Here is a 15,991-nt window from a genome sequence, read left to right on the forward strand (position 1 = left end):
TTTCCATGTGTTCTCTCCTTTCTTTGGATTGATCTGCCTGTTATTCTTTAACTAATGAGTGGCTATTTAGCTTTAAAGACACTAATAAAAAATTTCCTTTTCTGTAAAATCTTTCTCAGCAACCCCAGGCAAAGCTAGTAATTTCATTCTCTCTGTTTCCATTTTAATTGGTACATAGCTCCTCCTTTGTACTTAACAAGTTGTGCTGGAATTATATGTTTAAGGATCTGACTTTCTCAATCAACTGTAATTTACTCAATGACAGATCCTTAAACATGTAATTCTTTGTTAGCCCACATGTCTGGCACATCAAAGAGTTTTAATAGCAGAGTGGTGAGTGAATAAAGTAATAAATGAATGGATTAATGTAACACCTCAGGTGACATCTACATTGGTAGGAGAGTAAGTACAGTAAAGGAGAGGCAAATAGTATACAGATTCCACCACTGTAGCTGTGTGAGTTTGGGTGCATTTCTCACTTGCTCTGTGCCTCAGTTTCCTCATCTACGAAATGGATAAAAATGATACCTTTATAGTTATGTTAAGATTAGTTAATAAATATAAATTGCTTAGAAGAGTGGATGGCATATAGAAAATACTCTTGATGTAGTAGTTATTGTTGTTACTGTTCATAGAGAGAGAATTACTGTAAACTCCATGAGAGATAAGAACTATGTGTTTTTTAAAAATATATATTTTTATTGATTTCAGAGAGGAAGGGAGAGGGAGCTAGAGATAGAAACATCAATGATGAGAGAATAGTTGATTGGCTGCCTTCTGCACGCCCCATCTGGGGATTGAGCCCACAACCACTGCATGTGCCCTGACTGGGAATTGAACTTTGACCTCCTGGTTCATCGGTCAACGCTCAACCCCTGAGCTATGTGGACTGGGCTACTTGCTGCTTTTTAATCACTTTCATTCAGTTCAAAATAATTTTTTATATCAAAAGGCATATTTTGGGGTGACATATTTTGGTTTCCTTCAATTTACTATACAAAAAGGCCTTGAGAGGGAGAAAAATGATTAAAAAATGTTATCTTATCTAACCACTAGTTTGAACTTCAAACTATAAAAAGAAAACAAAGAGGGAAAGTATGTAACCAGACTGTAAGCTCAATGAGGATATTCTCAAAGTATAATTTTCAAAAAGTTAAAGTATGATTCTCATACAAATATATGATTCTCTCTCATTATTGATGTTTCTCTCTCTTACTCTCCCTTCCTCTCTGAAATAAATAAAAAAATATTAAAATATATATTTTTAAAAGATCCTTTTAAAAAATTGAGTACACTATTTAAATATGAAAATCATATCTTGCAAATATAATCTAACAGTACAATCCTAGATTCAATTCTATAGCTACCCCAAAACTGAGTGGAAGGTACAGAGATTTCTCACATACCCCCTTTAGCTCAAAGTTTCTCTTGAACTTAAAGCTAAAATTGCCTTTAGCTCCAAGTAATCTGCATACCACTGAGATACCTCTGTTCTGAACCCCTACATGAACAATAGTGATTTTTTATTAATCTATCTTATATTGACAAGCTAATCTCTCTCTCCATATCTATAATATTATTTGAATGAGTAAACAGACACTTATTGAACAAATAAGGAGAAAGAGTTTTAATAGAGGAGAAAGAAGAGACATTTTGTGAGCAGGTGATAATGTCAGAATTAAGCAAGCCCAGAACAAGGTAGTGTTCCAGGCAAAGATGTGAACTAATAAAAATGTCTAACATTTATGAGGTTTTCTAAAGCTAAAAACCACTCAAGATACTTTGCACGTTAGTTTATTTAGCCCTCCACTCAAGCATGATTTCAAAATACTACCATCTCCATCTACCTGTGAGGAAATTGGGCTTGGGAAGGTTGGGAATCTGGCCCAAGGTCGCAGTTTATAAATGGTTGGGTGTCTTTAGAGTCATGGTCTCCATCCACCACTGTATTACACAGCCTCTCAGAAGAGGCAAGTATGAGGCCACTGAATTCACACTTTACCTACTTCACAATGTTGCCTAGAGTCAATCCTACCTACAGACTTGGTGTTTTCCTTATAGGAAGCACTGAAGAAATTTTGCACATCTTGGCTACAAATTCATGTCTATGATAGAATCTCTAGCTTTATTGTCTGTTTTTAGGAGTTATGATTGCATATTGTATGAAGAAGTAGAATTAGAGCTTGCCTGCAATGCTAGCTAGAAATTTGGCCCATAATCACAGATTCTATGGTTTTAGGCAAGTCTCTTCACCTCTCAGAATTTGCATTTAATTTCCTGAAAAATGTAGGGGAAGAGGAAGAAATGAGTTCAACTGTGGGAGAGGAACAAACTTATCTTTACTCTCAAGGTTCTTCTTGTACAGGGCCGCCTGGGAAGGCACGCGGGCAGTTTTCCTTAATTATCGTCAGCTGAACTCAAGGCGTAGGCAGAGCCACACCCTAGGAACATGTTTCCCCAAAATGGTGGACATGTTGTCAGCTTGGCCTTCATATCAGCCCAGGTGTTGGTAGGGGCAGAACTAAATATGTAAATCCAAGCATGCTAGGGCCCACTTAAGAATGCAAATAAGTAGGTGTTACTTCCTAGTATTGGGGGTATAAAATAAATGCGCTGGGAGGGGTCATTGTCTTCTTCCTGCCTCTCTAGCAGACAGGATGGCAGCCCACCCAGCTCACAGCTTAAAATTTATCTCTGTGTCTTCCTAAACTATAAGTTCACTCAGTGAGTTAAGAAGGAAGACATGCAAGGTTCCCGTTGTCAAATCCTGCTCTACTACGATTCTTATCTACGGTAAACATGCAGCACTGTACATCCTGCCGTCCCTCAGGCCGCATTGGGAAATCAAGCCTCCTTCTGAAATAAAACTTTATTTCTAATATTTCTTAATCCCTGACTGCCTCCACTTAGAACTGGTTCGCAGAAAAGGGAGATTCCTGCCATGTCTGGCCCCCACTGCATCAGGCCCCCACACTTATGGCTGGTCCAATAACCAAATAGACAGAAGACAGAATAACATGAGAAAATAACCAAATGTAATACATACATATGTATGGGAACACCACATACATGAGAGAGTCAGAGATCCTCCCACATGCATGAGAGATTCAGAGATAGAAAGGAAACATGATTATGTAAGGCATTCTGAGCTACAGGTAGATGAGATGGTAGTTTCAAAGGCTAATTGCAAAATGTTAAGAAAACCAGACATTTAGTAAATCAAAGTTTGTCCTGCTCTCTAGATAGGTCAAACGAAGTTTTCTGATAATTTCTTTGTATGGGCAATGTTCCTAATTCAAGTTCTTTTAGGTAGTTAAAGGGAGAGTCAGAAGTTTCTCTTGAGCTTGAAGCTAAAATTGCCTTTAGCTCCAAGTAATCTGCATACCACTGAGATACCTCTGGGGTGGCTTGTTCTGAACCCCCGCAAAAGGTACCCCTTTTCTCTAAAATTCTTTAATCATATTAACTTCTGAACAGACAAAATGACTCTGGGCCTTTCCTCTCCTAAGCTCAGTCAATGAGTTAAGAAGGAAGACATGCAAGGTTCCCAGTTGTCAAACCCTGCTCTACTATGATTCTTATCTGCAGTAAACCTGCAGCACTGTATGTTCTACCGTCCCATGAGCCCCATTGGGAAATCAAACCTCTGTCTGAAATAAAAACTTCTATATCAGCTGCTTAAAAACAAAGTAAATTCACCTGATTTCAATGCAGCCAGCTAACGCTGCAGAAGGGCAATTTCTATTTTATGTTTTCCCGAACCTAATCGAAGGTCTTTCTAGTGGCCTTAGGCAAGTTTACTTCTCGGGTTCATTCTATATTCTACTCTTACTTCCCACTTTTTTCTCATTTTAATCCTTCAGAGTGACGTGTTCTCTCCTTGCATTTCTTCTAAACACAGCAGGCTCCCAATGGATGATACTATCTAAACTCTACCCAGTAAAACATGACATGACCTTTTATTTCTTTCCATTTACTTTAGCTGCAATCTATGTTCTGTCCTAGTGCATGAAGTAGTCAGAAATTTATTTCGCTTGTGGAACCCATCAAAACAGAGAACCAATTTTTGTTCAAGTAATTCTAAGTCCTCAAAACAGGCACAAATAGGAACATCTTAATATTGATAAACTATGAACAGAGAGGTAGTATGGTTAAGGAGATAGGCTTTGAAGACCAGTCCTGGGTTTAAATCCCTTCTGTCACACTAATAACTCTGTGGCCTGGGGCAGGCCATGAACTCACTGTGCCTCAAAATTTTATCATCTGTAAAAGAGGGATAATACTGCCTACATCGAAGAGCCATTGGATGGACATATGTAAGGTTTCTGTAAAAGTTGACATGTAGCCCTAGCTGGTTTGGCTCAGTGGGTAGTGTCTGTCCAAAGAATAAAGGGTCCTGGATTCAATTTCAGTCAAGGGCACGTACCTGGGTTGCAGGTTTCCCAGGGCCTAGTCGGGATGTGTGCAGGAGGTAACCAATCCATGTGTCTCTCTCACATAGATGTTTCTCTCTATCTCTCCCTCTCCCTTCCACTCTCTCTAAAAATTAATAGAAAAAATATCCTCAGGTGAGTATTAACAAAAACAACAACAAAAAAGTTGACATTAACAGATGTGAATGGTAGGCAAACTAAGAGATTTATGGGGGCAGATACTTTACATGTAAAGTATTGGTGAGTTCAGGTTTCACTTTTTTTTTTTTTTCCCTTGAGAGATAAGTAGTACAGCAGTTAAGAATATATATTCTGGAGCCATGTTGCAAGGACTCAAGTCCCAGAGTCATCAAACAAGTTATTTAATAGCCCTGTGGCTCATCTGTAAAATGGGGATGATCATAATAACCCTATCTTATAGAGTTGTTAAGATGAACTGAGTTAGCCCTGGCTGAGTAACTCAGTTGGTTAGAGCATCCTCCTGATACACCAAGGTTGCAGGTTCCATCCTAGTCAGGGCACATACAAGAAAGAGTCAACCAATGTAGTGCATAAATAAGAGAAACAACCAATCTCGCTCTCTCTCTCTCTCTCCCCCTCTCTCTCTCTCTTTCTCTCAAATAAATTAAACATTTTTTTTTTTTACAAAGATTAACTCAGTTAACATATGTAAAGCATTTATAAAGGTGTACGGCCACCAGAATAATAAGCATTTGTACAGGTTAGGGTGATGGTTAATTTTATGTTAATTTGTGTAAGCCAAGCTACCCAGATAATTGGTCAAACATCAGTCCAGATGTCTCTGTGAAGGTATTTTTAGATAAGATCAACATTTAGGTCAGTACGTTTTGAGTAAAGCACATTACCTCCATAATGTGGGTGGCCTTCATTCAACCAGTTCAAGGCCTTCAGAGAAAAAGACTGACATCCCCCAAGAAAGAAGGAACTCTGCCCCCAGGCTGCCTTGGGACCTGAGCTACATCATCTCTCTCCTGACTTCCAGCCTGCCACTCTGCTGCAGGGCCTTTGTGCTGGTCCTTTCCCCTCAGAATGCTTTTCCTCCTTAAATACGCATGGCCTGTTCCCCTGTTCCCTCCCTTCAGATTTGGACTTGCCAGCTTCCACATCTGTGAGCCAGTCCCTTACATATACTTATCTCTCCTTCTCTCTGTCTTCTACATGCACACACCCTCTCTGAAGAACCCTAATACAGTTAACAATTATTATTTTTATTTGTAGCACAAAGTGATATTCTATCCTGCTTCTTTAATAAGAGCACAAGCAATCGATTTCATTTTAATCCTCCCAACCTGTCTTTAAATCTGAAGATTTAAGACAATTGAGAGGAGAAACATTAAGGTTTGTTTTGAAAAGAGGCGAGGAAGCAACAAGGCTCAGGGCAGGTTCAGGAAATGATGAGGGTGGCTGAGGGTGGCTAGAATGAGGGTACCTTTAAGGAAGTAGTGGTTATAAGATCGGTAAAGGACAGGAGCAGCCTGTGGAAAGTTTGACTGCCAGCCTTAGGTTAGGATTAAAAAAATTTTTTTTTTAATTTTTTTGTTTGCACTGTTGGAAATGGGGAGCTGCAAAGCTGCAAGATGAAAAAAAGTCCCAATGGGTATGTAATTAGTCAGGAGGAGGGAGAAACCAGGGGAAGAGAGAACAGGTGGAAAACATCCTGCAGCCTTGCAGTGTGCCGTTGCCCACAGTTCATTACCAAAGAGCCCCACGCCTCTGTTTCCTTATTGTTTCCACTGGCTCACATCTCAGGCCACAGGGTGGTCCCTCGTGGGGGTCGGCTGACATTCCTCTCTCGGTTCCCTTTCCTTCTGACTTTGTTATAGCTCTGCCCTCCTCCTGGGTTCCAGCTTCTGGCCTCTTCCCAGTGATATATACAAAGGTGGGTGGGGATGGGGAACACCACTTTTGTTGCCCCTCGTAACCTGGGGAAATCTTTCCTGGTTCAGTCCTGGAGGAGGACTGTGAATTCTGTTTTCTTCATATTAAAGTATCTGCAAAAAAAAACCTACCTCTTGTTTCGCTTTATTTTCATAGCATAACCATATTAGTTTACTTAAAATTTAAAAACTTTTCCTGGAGTCATTTTGTATCTAAAATCCAGATCACCCAAAGCCAAAGTAATTTTTAACAGGTAAATGCTAACCCTGTTTTTAAAGTCTATATTTAACACAGCCGGGGGCTGGAGGGAGGGAGAAACCCAGTTGGGTACTTTCCCAGAGTATGTTAATGAACTCAAAAAAGAATACTTTCTTTTCTGCCATTGGAAGAGAAACTGACCAATAGAAAAGCAATTCAGCACCTACGCCCACACTGTGTACAGAATAGGAAGGTGTGTCTGTACATGCCAATCACCCATGCTTTTAGCCGCCTGACAGCGACAAATGAGCCATTTGTCATCTCTTACTTGTTACCATGATATTCTGAATTTTCATTTACGGGAGACTCAGAATAAAGGGAATGAGTTTTGAAAATTAGACATAATTTCCAGCAGTTTAAAAGCATACACACTTCTGAAATTACAGATTTCAAAGACAATGGCAGTTGTTCACACTGAGTGCATTTTTCTGGTGTTTATCCACTTGTATAAAACTAGTTATTTGTATATTCACTTCATTCTGCTGTCAAGAAAAGCACTGCATATTCTTTATGAGGATGCCAGGGGAATTTTTGGCTTATTCTTGCTGCATCTAGCAGTACATTAGCAGATATTACTTGACAATAAACAGTTTTAGATTGATTCTTTTTTTTTCTTTATTGATTAAGGTATTACATGTGTCCTTATCCCCTTAGATTGATTCTTGAAGGTGTAATTTTCACCATGTCATTCTCTACCATTTCCCATGGCTGGAAGGGTACAAGGTTAATTCTGATGTGCTCACATATTGCTTTAGAGGTGGATCAAGATTTTTTAATTATTATTTTTTTCAAACTGGCTATATATATAGGCTCCTCCAATGCACTGTAAAATCTTTAAAGAATAATGATGCTGTTTATTTTTATGGGATACTTACATTCTCTGCCTAATTTAATTCTTGCAACAATTACATAGTCAGCCAGGGAAGGTGATATGTAGTGTTATTTTACAGGGGCACAGCGAAATTAGCTACTTGTCTGAGGCCACACATTGGCCAAAAGCAATGTTGGAGTCCAGGTTCCAGGCTTAAGCAAGGTTCATTTTCCATAATTACAAGACACTTCTCAAGAGTTAGAAACTTGTGTGTGTGTGTTTCTCACCCCCCCCCCCCATTCTTGTATATTCTGTGACTGAAAAATCCCTAAATTAGAAGAGAGACAGACAGAGATAGAAAAGGGAAGACACTCCTAGACTCCTAGGATAATATTTAGAGAATGTTATACTCTTCTAGATACAGCATTAATCATATCATATCTGCTCCCCCTGAATTTGCATACAAGCAGAAAACAGATAAACCAGTGCTGTAAACACAAAGCCTACCTACACAGTACCTAATATACAATAAGAATTTCATGAAAAGTTATTGAAAAAATTGAATGAAAAGTTCTCTTTGGTTAAAATTGTCCTAAGAAAAACTTAACTAAATAATTTTAAGTTGGAGCTGCTCTCTGAATCAGTTTTGATAGGCTAGGTTAAGTTAGCTCAAGATGCAATAACAAATAACATCAGTGACTTAAAACAACAAAGATTTGTTTTTCACTCATAGTATATGGCCATCTTGGATTGCAGCAGGATTCTGCTCTTCATAGTCACTCACAGACCCATAATGAAGCAGCAGCCATGATCTGGAATATTAGTCGGCAAACTCATTAGTCAACAGAGCCAAATATCAATAGTATAACTATTGAAATTTCTTTTGAGAGCCAAATTTTTAAAACTAAAACTTCTTCTAACACTACTTCTTCAAAACAAAGACTTGCCCAGGCCATGGTATTTTGTGGAAGAGCCACACTCAAGGGACCAAAGAGCCTCATGTGGCTTGTGAGTCACAGTTTGCTGACCACGAATCTGGAACATTGTCGGCTGCAATGGCAGAAGTGACCCTTGGAAGGTCTTGCAGGGGAATAGTGAATGCTCCAACTCAGAAACCCTGTCAGCTCCACTTACAATTCATTGACCCCCAACCCCTCACCTTGCCTTTGCACAGCACCACCCACAAAAGGGCCAGAAACTGCCTGGGTGGTAGAGAGCAGGGAATATTTGGCAAATGGTATTAATGTATATCATATTTCATCTCCTTGATTTTGAGCTTTTGTTATTTAAGAAAATGCAATTTTGTTTAAAACTTTTCCTGTAATATACTTATATAAAATATAATTTTCCTCATAACAGCCCTATGTAAGAATGATACATAGTGATATTAAATACTTGAATAAGGTCAAATAGAAAAAGTCAGTGACGGAAATAGGAAGATAATTCAAATCTCTGTACCACTGGTATTGGATGAAGCCATTATTCCATATTTGGGGAAGTAAAATGGCAATGATATTGGACAAAATGTGGAGGAGGGGTCTCTTCCCTACGGGGTGCAACTGGGGGTGGACTTCCTACAATGTCCTGAGAAAAGGAATTTTCTCAACTTGCATGGGGAAGTGGGTGATTTTTATTTCTGTGGGATTAAATCCTTGTGTTTCTAAAGTCCTGGTTCCCCTAGTCCAGTAATAGAAGTGTAACTGGGGTTTTAGTAAAGGTAGAAGCCAAGTCCGTGTCCAGAGTTTCTTTTCCATCTTAGAGACGATCCAGCATAGCATCAGGGCAGTTGTAGTCTGTAGAGGGCCGCCTGGGAAGGCACATGGATATTCTTTAAATTGTCAGCTGAGCCTCGGGCAGTGGCAGAGTGGTGTCCGGGTTATATCCCTCCCAAGAAGGCTGGAGGGGGTGGGAGGGCACGGAGGTGTTATCAGTTTCTGACTTACCTTTGTCCAGGTGTCAGCAGGGGCAGGTCTAGATATGTAAATCCAGTAATGCTAAGGCCTAGTTAAGAATGCAAATAAGCTCATTTGATCTTAAGTTTTGGTGTTACTTCCTGGATTTTGGGATATAAAAATAAACCTGCTGCATGGCTCGGGTGCTCACTGCCTCTTCATCAGAGAGAATGGTGTCCACCTAGCTCCCAGCTTGATGAATCTATTTCTGCATCTTCCTTCCTTCCTCCTTCCTTCCTTCCTTCCTTCCTTCCTTCCTTCCTTCCTTCCTTCCTTCCTTCCTTCCTTCCTTCCTTCCTTCCCTCCCTCCCTCCCTCCCTCCCTCCTTCCTTCCCTCCCTCCCTCCTCCCTCCCTCCCTTCTTCCCTCCCTTTCTCTCTCTCTCTTTCTTCTTTCTTTCTTCTCTCTCTCTCTCTCTCTCTCTCTCTCTCTCTCTCTCTCTCTCTTTCTCAGTCCCTGGCCACCTCCACTTACAACCAGTTTGTTCATCTCTCTTTACATGCTGAATGCGGAAAAGGGAGATTCCCGCTGCATCTGGCCCTCCGAAGTAGTCCTTTAGTCCATTGTGTGTGTGTGTGTGTGTGTGTGTGTTTGTGTGTGTGTGTGTGTGTTGGGGGGGGGGGTGGACAAATGGCCGTGGCCACATGAGAGAATGCCAAGGAAGCCAAGTTCAAGCCATGACCTATGGGTGCCAAAGGGAACCAAATGAGCAAACTTTGTTCAGGGGATTATATATCCCATTCTGGCCAATGACCTTTGTTTCCCGGTGTGACTGACAACAAGCACCTTCTCTGGTCATCCCAAAGATGCATGGGCATGCACCTTTCTTTTCTTTGCCCAGTCTCCTTCCCCCAGTGTCTTGTAGGGAAAATGGCTATAATGGCTGGCCTTCCCTTTGCTCATTTTCTGTTATTAATAATTAGCTAATTGCAATGGTATTAGGAACAAAACAAGTTATACTCTAAGACAAAATCATTGCTGTAAGTTTTCATTGGGTCCAAGGACAAGATTTAGTAATGCTTTGTGATTGTGTTTTGGCAATTATTCTAGTGATGCAGAGAAGGGACATCTGGATTAGATATTCTGACTAGAATAAGCCTTAACTGTGAAAAAATGCAACTTACTATCTCTGGCCTATGTTTTAGGCATGAGGCCAAATGCAGCTCACAGATATTTACCTGGAAAATTGCTGATTCTAATATGGGAGAAGAAAAAATGTTTTCCTGCCACCCTCCTGGATCATCTGGCTGGGACCCTGGAGATTAAACAGATGAAAGGCAAATTTAAAAGAGAAAATAAAAAATTACAATTATGTAAGTATGCATGGAAATTTTACAAAATAATCTACACTAATAAAAGAATAAGAGGCAAATTGACCATACCTTCGTGACACCCACCAGCCAATCAGGAGTGAGTATGCAAATTAACACAAAGATGGAGGGTTGATTTGCATATGCAGGCACCAAGCAGCTGGGGGCGTTCCCAACCACCCCAGCTGCTCTGGGTCTCTGGTCAGTGTGGAAAGGTGGAATGGCAGCTCTGGGGCCTGAGTGAAAAGGAGGCTCAGGCTGGAGCAAAGGCGGAAGGGGAAGGAAGGCCCCTTCTTGCACAAATCTTTGTGCATTAGGCCTCAAGTAATAATAATAAAACTCCAGGAGGCCAGATGGTTGAGGTTAATATATTATCTTAGACTAACCGAAGGAATAAGAATCTGGGGCTTCTGGGTGGGGAAGACAAGTTATGGGAAGACTAAGGGAAGAACTATATGGTAGATTAGGGTTGTCTTGGGTGTGTGGTTTTTTTTTTTTTTTTTTGTAAATTAACTTATTTATTGATTTTAGAGAGAGAGGAAGGGGATAAAGAAAAAGAGAAAGAGAAGAGAGAAAGAGAGAGAGAGAGAGAGAGAGAGAGAGAGAGAGAGAGAGAGATGTATTCATTGGTTTCTTCTTTTTTTTTTTAAAATATATTTTATTGATTTTTTACAGAGAAGAAGAGAGAGAGATAGAGAGCCAGAAACGTCGATGAGATAGAAACATCGACCAGCTGCCTCTTGCACATCCCCTACTGGATGTGCCCGCAACCAAGGTACATGCCCTTGACTGGAATCGAACCCGGGGCCTTTCAGTCTGCAAACCAATGCTCTACCACTGAGCCAAACCCGTTTTGACATCATTGGTTTATTCTTATATGTGCCCTGACCAGGGATGGAATCCACAACTTTAGCATATAAGAATGATGCTCTAACCCACTGAATTACTGGGCCAGGGCAAGGTTTATATTGTTATGCAGATAAGAGTTTCTCAGGTGATAAAAGTTATCTCAAAATAATTGATTACTCATTAGTGAATATTAATAAAATTATAAATTTATTATTATATAATATATGGCTCCCATGAGTATTAGTAACTAATTAGGAAAGTGGATAGTGTTAGCTTATATTCAACAATAGACTGAGGTGACTTTAATGCTTTAGTACACATGTGTCAAACACAAGGCCCTCAGGCCAAATCCGTCCCGCCAGGCCTTGCAATGTGGCCCGCACCGCGCTGTCATCACTGCACTCCGCTGCGTTTCCATCACAATGACAGTTTATGACTGTTCAGTAAACCATTCGGCCCGCGATTTAGGCTGGATTTTAGATTTTGGCCCCTTCTCTGATTGAGTTCGACACCCCTACTTTAGTAGCTCACTTAAACAAACCAAAACTTACTACCTCAAGTGGGAGTAATGGAAATCTAAGGACAGCCAATCACAAAGGACCAACTAGATTTTCCCAAATAAGATAAAGAAGAAAGAAAAGCTAAGAGTCCTTATAGTACAAAGTACTTTCTTGAGAAGAATCAGTACTGCATTCTTAGCCTTAGGATTGGTTTGGGATGGTTATCAGTCAGATGCTCAGTGGTCTGGGTAATGAATGTAAGGTGGATGTTAGGTGTTCCGGATAAATGAGTCCTTCAAGTCTATGGACTGAAGAGTGCCCAGTTTGATTCTGGTCAAGGGCACATGCCTGGGTTGTGGACTTGATCCCATAGGGGTGTCGAACTCAATCAGAGAAGGGGCCAAAATCTAAAATCCAGCCTAAATCGCGGGCCGAATGGTTTACTGAACAGTCATAAACTGTCATTGTGATGGAAACGCAGCGGAGTGCAGTGATGACAGCACGGTGCGGGCCACATTGCAAGGCCTGGCGGGACGGATTTGGCCCGAGGGCCTTGTGTTTGACACATGTGCCATAGACCCAGCATGCAGGAGGCATCTGATCAATGATTTTCTCTCATCATTGATGTTTCCATCTCTCTCTCTCCATCTCCCTTCCTCTCTGAAATCAATAAAAATATATTTAAAAAAGAAGAATTGTTATATATCTAAGAATTAACACAGGACTAGAAAATTCAAAGGTTTGTTTCCAGGCTAGTTAAAACAAGAATATAATCATTTCCTCATGCCTCAAGCTACTTGAATTTAGTAATTCAGCAGCTTGACTACAGTGACTCCATTTTATGCTTTCATTCTGTTCTTCAAAGGTAACTGCTTAGGCCATAGCCAAATAACTTCCTTGTTTTGCTTGTGCATCTTTATAAAATCTTGCTTCTGGCTCCTGTTGGTGCAGTCCTCCTAACTCCCTCTGGCTTAGTGCTGCCCAATTCCAATTGATTTCTGCTCAAATAAACTCTTAAAATGTTTAATATGCTAATTTATACAATTTCATTTTGGTAATTCATTAGCCTAAATTTCAAGTGGCTTACTCAAGACTCAAATGTCCCTACTTATATTTTATAAACCCCTATGCCATGAACCTATCCAAAGCTTTATGGCCTATTTTGAGTATAATTTCCTGATAGTCACCATTATCAAATAGTTTAATTCTTTAAAGTATAAAATGAAATAAAAAGCAGCACAAGTTAATAAAGGGATGGAGTGTTGTGTTTACTTGTTTCTTTTGGACAGTATATTGTGATCTCTCATGCTGAGTAGATGTACATTTATACTGCATCTAGCTTTGCTTCAGAGATCCAAAGAACAGAAGTATATAATTCAGAAGAAGTTTACTTTTTTTGTAATCAACTCTGGCAGGGTGTGGAATAATGTGGTTTTCACAATTCCAAAAACTGTATTAACATCAAATATATGCATATTCTTAGAACCTTGCTTATCATATGACTGTGAATTACAGTCTATTACAGTAAAAAGATGTAACAACTCAGCCTGTGTTGCTCAATTGTTGATTGTCGACCCAGGAGGTCATGGTTCAATTCCCAGTGAGGGCACATGCCAGGGTTGTGGGCTGGATCTCCAGTAGAGGGCGTGCAGGAGGCAGCTGATCAATGATTCTCATCATTGATGCTTCTATCCTTTTCTCCCTCTCCCTTCTTCTCTCTAAACTAAATAAGAAAATTATTTTTAAAGATGTAGCACCCTGACTGGTTTGGCTCAGTGGAAAGAATACCGACCTCAGTTGCAGGCTTGATCCCTGGCCCAGGTCAAGGTTCATGCAGGAGGCAACCAACTGATGTGTCTCTCATCACGTTGATGTTTTCTCTCTCTGTTTCTCTCCCTTCCACTCTCTCTAAAAAAGAAAAAGAAAAAAAAATCAATGGAAAAATATCCTTGGGTGTGGATTAACAACAACAACAACAAAGATGTAGCAAAGTCATGATGTTCTCAAACTCTGAGCATCACAAGTGCTTAAAAAGCTCAAAATGCCAAATATAATAAAAAATGTTTTAAATTCCCATGTTAACAGTTCCTTGTTGTTGCCAAAAGTTTTCATATTTATGAGATTAAAGTCCTTCATTATCTGCACCAGACTTTGATACAAATGTTTAACATATTGCAATGCATGGTACTACATTATTAATGAAAATATATTTTAAAAAGGGATTGTTTAAACTCACGCTAAGGACTTGCTGTGTGAGATTTTAAAAAAACCTTAATTACTTAAAAACTTAATTAAAAACCCAGATATCAAAATGCTCCATCAAAAGAAAAGGCTATTACCAAAAGACATGTACTAGAATGTCCAAAGTAGCACTATCTCTAATATCTCCAAACTGGAAACTATCCTCACCACCAACAGAAGAATGAATTCATAAATTGTGGTATATTTACAGAATGGGATGAAATAAATGAATGAATGGAAGAATCATATAAAAAAAAGTTGAGTAAAGAAATCCAACACAAAAGAATGCATACTTTATGGTTCTCTAAATATATACCAAGTACAAAGACAGGCAAAACTATTCTATGCTGTTGAAAGTCAGGATAGGCAATGACTGAAAGTCAGTATAATGGAGTCCCAAGCTGTTAATGATGTTCTGTTGCTTGATCTGGGTGATGGATACACAGGTGAAAATTCATTGAGTTATATACACTTGAGATATGTATACTTTTCTACATATGTACACACACACAAAAATACTTCAGTAAAAATTTAAAAACAGAAATAAAATTCCAGAAAACTCATGAAATATGAATTTCAACACAGTGTAATAATCCTCAATATCATTACTAGAATTTGTGAACAATCAGTGTGAGAATCACTCTCCAAATACAGTATTCAATGAACTGGATTCAAAACAGTTGTCTCAGAATCAAAACAAGCTAATAATTCAAAACAGTTGTCCCAGAATGTCAAAACAAGCTAATAATTTATCTTTAAAATCTCGAATCTCTGTTTTTCTCTACCTCCAGAGATATCGCCAGAGTTTAAGCTAGGTCATTTCCTACCAGGCATCTCATCTGATATAGTCTCCCAATAGCCTGTCCTACCTGTTCTCAACACATTAACCAAAGTGATTTAAAATCTTAACCAGATCCATTTACTCCTTACTTAAATGCCTCAATAGTCCCATTAAATTTAAAATTAATGGTTACATGGTCTGCTTTCTGTCTACCCCATCCACCTCATGTCTGACTGCTCTCCCCTAACTCTATCCTGGAGACACACTGGCCTTTCTGTTCTTCCAAAATGTCAAGCTGTTCCACCTTAGGACCTTTGCTCTGCTGTTCCCTCTTTCCAGAACAATCATCGCTTTCCTGGTGTCAGGACTGACGCTTTCTTATTCTTCCAGCCTCCATTTAAGTGTTTATCTGATAAATTTATCTTATAACAACCCTCTTTATCTAATGACAACCTCTTCTTATTCTCTATAGCCACACCTTGCCCATTTCCTTCCTGACATTTGTTATTTTATTTGCTTGTTTACCTTTTGGTTTATAAGGCGGCTGTCGGGTCTAGTTGAGCCACGAAAGTGATTGTTATCTCCAGTGCTTAGCACAGTCCCAGGCACACACAATCCTAGGTAAACAAATACCTGTCGAATGAATGAGACATTCCCAAGGGATCACATGATAACTTCTCTTACGGAGGAGGACGCTGCACTGTGATATTTTCAAATAATAACAACGAACCAGATGCCTTTCAAGCGCCCTTGCCCAGGCAAAGAGTTAGCATTCCGTTTTCGGCTTCCTAGTTGTCACAACCACCGCCCCTTTGCCCCTAGCGACACCCTCACCGCTCCGGGGTGGTCGACTATCACTCGGTACCGTATCCTGACTCCACCCACCACCGAGGCGCGTCCTCATTGGCCGGCGCGCCAAGGCCTTGCTGCGTGGGATAGCACCGCGAGCTGCGATTGG

General features: G+C 39.8%; 1 protein-coding gene across 1 annotated transcript in view; it reads right to left on the reverse strand.

Annotated features, from left to right (window-relative positions):
• The window catches only part of HERC6 (HECT and RLD domain containing E3 ubiquitin protein ligase family member 6), a 101,975-nt gene extending 86,101 nt beyond the window's left edge, over window positions 1–15,874 (reverse strand). Inside the window, exon 1 of the mRNA XM_045570835.1 lies at window positions 15,667–15,874. The gene's annotated coding sequence lies outside the window, so the exon portion shown is untranslated. The remainder of the gene's footprint in view (window positions 1–15,666) is intronic.
• Window positions 15,875–15,991: the final 117 nt, after the last annotated feature.

Source organism: Pipistrellus kuhlii, unplaced genomic scaffold, assembly GCF_014108245.1.
Source record: "Pipistrellus kuhlii isolate mPipKuh1 unplaced genomic scaffold, mPipKuh1.p scaffold_m20_p_1, whole genome shotgun sequence".
NCBI lineage: Eukaryota > Metazoa > Chordata > Mammalia > Chiroptera > Vespertilionidae > Pipistrellus > Pipistrellus kuhlii.